General features: G+C 37.3%; 1 pseudogene across 1 annotated transcript; it reads right to left on the reverse strand.

The window, feature by feature from the left end:
• Positions 1 to 213: 213 nt before the first annotated feature.
• LOC308429459 (eukaryotic translation initiation factor 1A-like) lies at positions 214 to 648 on the reverse strand (annotated as a pseudogene). Its single transcript has one exon. The product of its transcript is annotated as a eukaryotic translation initiation factor 1A-like (transcript).
• Positions 649 to 5,009: the final 4,361 nt, after the last annotated feature.

A 5,009-nucleotide genomic window follows, 5' to 3' on the forward strand; every position in this document is an offset into this window, starting at 1 on the left:
GTAAGCGCAAAGTGTCAACATGTCACTTTAAGATAACTCAACATCTTTGGTTTTCAAAGAAATGTAATACTTCAAAAATAAAATTCATCAATTTGCATTAACAAGTCATACACATGCCAAATGAAGCTTTACTTAACAGCTGAAGGTCAAGATCCCAAATGTGTAGAGCTATCTATCTTCAGAGAACTTGGAATGTAACATGCTTAGGTCAGGTTAGATATCGTCAATGTCTTCATCATCGTCTCCAATATCATCAAACTGGATTTCATCATCATCCCCAGGACCAAATGTGTCCATTTCATTGATTTTAGCGTGTTCTGGGAGCTCTCCCTATGCCTTCAGACTTCTTGCTTCCTCTGCATTATACTTTAAGATTACATCAGCTTTGTTATCTTGATAGTCTTGCAGACCAATCAGTATAATGTCTGAGGTATTTATCCAAACCTTTTTTCTCAACTTTCCTCTTATGTGGCACAGCCTCCTCACGCAGTCAAAACACATTGCTTCCAACCGTCCGTTTCCCAGCATCTTGATCACCTGAGCATACTCCTGCTCATCCTCTTTAAACACCAACTCTCTCTTCTCAGATTCGTTCTCATTCTTACCTCTGTGCCTGTTTTTGCCTCCTTTGCCTTTATTCTTTGGCATGATGGAGAGGACAACCACAGGAGTGGGGTGAGGATTCCTGCTGACAGTGGCTGTGACTCCTTTCCAGGAGCTACCACACTACTAGGATGGGCTGCAGGAAGTATCTAACAGTGATGGATCTGAAGCAACTGTGAGGCTGCCCTGTCAGTACAGAAGATTCACAGCAGCAAACAGTGTTCCAGAGTCCTGGCTCCTGGTAGCTACAAAATAATACGTCTGCTTCTGGCCTGGTTCTCAGGAAGGTGTAGTCTCTTCAGTGGTGACAAAATGTAGCAGAAGCAGGCTTCTTACTCTTAATATCTCAAATTATCTCTGCCTAATGTTCCTAGCTAGGGACTGAATCTTATCCATATAAGCTTTTGGAAGATTTTGCACATTCAAGATATAGTATTCATAAAGGAATGAGTGCTGTTGGGTTGGGGAAATGGCCCAGTAAGAGTGTTTGCTACACAGGCATAAGGCCCTGAAGTTAAATCTGTAGCACCATGTACATAACTCCAGCTTTGTGGAAGACAAAGGAGGATAGAGGGATTGCTGAAGCTTACTATCCATCAGTCTACCTTTCGGTTCAGGGAGAAGCACCATTTTAAGGAACAAAGAGGTGTTGGGTCCGAAAGTATTCATGAGTCCCAAAGACCAGCAAGGAGCCAATTCTCATGCAATCACATTAAGGCCTTTTTGTTATAAATTTGAGTTTGGGCCCTCTGCCTGCTTTGACAGAGCAGGACATGAAGGCAGAGCTCTGGGCCTAGTTTTAGGCAAGCATTTATAGAGGCAAGAAGGGTGTATCTAGCCTGGTACACATCTGATTGGGGAGCTATTATGGATTTTAACCTAATTGGCTGGTGCTGGTAGTCAAACTATAAACTTAACTTCTGCTTTTCTCTTGATCGGTAGTTGTTAAGAAATACTAAGGGTCTGAGGCAGCCTTGTAATCTAGAGGTAAGATTTGTTGGGGAATAACCTAGTAACTGGTGCTAAATACTTGCCTGTTAGTCAACTAGAGTTCAACCTTAGGTCAGGTTCTTTAAGATAGAGTTTGAGCCTCTGATCTCTCAAGAAGACTGAGGAGAGAACAGAGGGAGGGAGGCGAGAGGGAGAAAACAGATCAAGAGATTAACATGATAGCCAACACCCTTCTTTTTCCTAAGTATGCACACTGTAGCACACACCCACCAAGCAGACAAACTATATAGCCACACTCCCACATACATCCACACAAATAAAGAAGTGAAAGAAGATAAATGTTCTCAAAGCACATCTAGGTTTGTGGTGTTTTTGCAGATGACCATGATGAACTAGATATGCGTGTTCTTACTTGGGCTCTTATCTAGAATTGCCTAGAAGCCACTGGAATATCAGAAGAGCTTTTCTCCAGGCAGGCAACATTTTCCTCATAACTCTCTGCTGAAGTCTAAAGCCAGAGTCCTTGGCAGGAGAGAAGAAGGCAGAGAGGAGAAAACTGAGCAATCTAATATCACTCTATTAAAATGAGACCTTAGATTCTGGTCAAACTTTGTTTCATAAAAGCATGCTTTTCTAGTTCTGTGGGCAGCGTAATATATGAATCATTGAAATGGCTGTGTGTTAAAGCCTGCATGGTGATGATATGTTGTGTTTATAGTTTTCAGAATCTCTCTGGCTTGGCACTTTGCCTATATTTTCTGGGACAGAAAACAAGAAGAAACAAAATTCATTGAGAAATGTTATATGTTTTAAAATAAGTAATCCATGGAGACAAAAAAATGGAATTAGTATTCAAAATACTTGAGAAACTAAACTGTCAACTGCTTTGATTTTGTTCCTTGTTATATGAATTTTCTCATTGGGAAGCTCAACTAATAATGTATTTACTGTCTATTTTTCTGTTGAGCCTGACATTTATGTATATATTTAACAAAAATTACACATCTCACCAGAATAAATGAGCCTAAGTAAATATTGCCTATTGGTCTTTGCAGAATTTGAATATGTATAGTAGGTAATATAGTATTTATATATTTTTCAATGCTATGAGATAAAAGATTTATATTATTTGAGCATGTCATAAAACAAAATGGCAGCCAACAGATTGGGAAAAGATCTTTACCAATCCCACACCTGATATAGGTCTAATATTCAATATATACAAAGAACTCAAGAAGTTAGACTCCAGAAAATCAAACAATCCTATTAAAAAATGGGGTACAGAGCTAAACAAAGAATTCTCAACTGAGGGATATCAAATGCCTGAGAAGCACCTAAGGGAATCCTTGACATCCCTTGTCATCAGAGAAACATGCAAATCAAAACAACTTTAAGATTCCACCTCACACCAGTCAGAATGGCTAAAATCAAAAATTCAAATGACAGCAGATGCTGGGGAGGAAGCAGAGAAAGAGGAAAACTTCTCTACTGTTGGGGTTGTAAGCCGGTACAACCACTCTAGAAATTAGTCTGGCAGTTCCTCAGAACATTGCACATAGTACTACTTGAAGAACCAGTTATTCCACTTCTGGGCATATACCCCAAAGATGCTCCAACATACAACAAGGACACATGCTCTACCATATATAGCAGCCTTATTTTCATGTATCTCATTGCAGCTCTATTTATAATAGTCAGAAGCTGGAAAGAACCCTGATGTCCTTCAATAGATAAATGGGTACAAATGTTGTGGTATATTTACACACTGGATTACTACTCAGCTATCAGAACAATGACTTTATGAAATTGTTGGAAAATGGATGGATCTAGGGAATATTATCCTGAGTGAGGTAACTCAGTCACAAAAGAACAGTCATAATATGCAGTCACTGAAAATTGGATGCTAACCCCAGAAAGATATGAATACCCAAGAAACAACTCGCAGATCACATGAAGCTCAAAAAAAGAAAGGTCAAGAAGCAGAAGCCTCAGTTTTTCTTTGAAAAAAAAAAAAACCAATAACAACAAGTGTATAGCACTTCTCAGAGTGTGGTACACCTAGATCTTAAATCATTAATAAATCAAAAGCTGGGAAGATATCTTTGTGGCAATTTTTGGTGTTTAAAAATCATTATGTTTAATCTTTACACACCAAGAAAACTTTGACTATTTCTGTTACATTTTTATTTTATAGGTACTTTATGCTTATTGTAACTAGGAAGATTTCAATGCATACTATTAAACCTTTAAAAAAATCAAGTAGTGACTAAATTTATTTATATAGTTTTATGCCAAAATGCTTTAGGAAATCTGTACATGTATCTCTATTTTTAAAATAAAGTTTTTAGAAAAAAAAGTCAACCAAAAAAGAAAGCATGTCTAATAATTGATGATGGCCAATAGCCTTTTCCTGAGAACTCTGACAAAAATCCTCAAAATACATTCAGTTATTAATTATGCTTAATATGTTGCATGTCATATAAGATTTTGGAAAATATTTAATCCTCCTGATCTGGTTAACCAATAGAGAAACATGCCTCTCTGGTAATTACAATCTGTATGATGTTAGACAAATTCATTCTCTATTTTGCTACATAGTCTGTAAATGAATGAGGACAGAATCAGATCTCCGAAGTTTTTGAAGACAAAAATTCGTGTCATTTCCCTAGTAACATCTTATAATAAGTATGTGCTCAGTTTATAATTATTATTCCTCTATTTTAAGGTAATAAATTAAAAAAATATTATCTTGGCAATTCTTTGTATTTACATCTCAAATGTTATTGTATCCACCCACCTGCTCCCATTCCCTCTCCCCCCTCCCCCTCCACTTGCTTCCATGAAGATGCTCCCTCTCCCAACCACCCTATCACCTCAGCACCTTGGCATTCCCCTACACTGGGAAAACATACCTTTACTGGACCAATTACTGGCATCTCCCATTGATGTCAGACAATGCTATCCTCTACTACATATGCAACTGGAGCCATGGGTCTCTCTATGTATGCTCAGTGGTTGGTGTTTTAGTCCATGGGAGTTTTGGAGGGTTTGGTTGGTTGATAATGTTTTTCCCATGAGGTTGTAAGCCCTTTCAGCTCTTTCAGTCCTTTCTCTACTTCTTTCATTGGGGTCCCTGTGTTCAGTCCTTAAGCTAACAAAGTAATGATCACAATGTCAATAATAGTAGATATATCAGTAAAATTAGGTGTTTTATCAGATAAAAACCTACTCAAATGTGTTTGAATGTATTTTTCATGATTATAAGTCTTTTGACAATATTTGAACACATTAATGTATCAAAAGTGGACAGTATTTAAAGATGTCTTTATATTAGTGAATATTTATAAACCAAGTTGCCTTAAAAGTAAAATATTGACTTACTCAACTATAATTTGTTTCTTTAATAAGGGAAGTTTCTTAAGTGTCTGTAGGAAAACTTTACACATTTTTGTTTC

This window comes from Micromys minutus, assembly GCF_963924665.1.
Source record: "Micromys minutus genome assembly, chromosome: 14".
Taxonomy (NCBI): domain Eukaryota; kingdom Metazoa; phylum Chordata; class Mammalia; order Rodentia; family Muridae; genus Micromys; species Micromys minutus.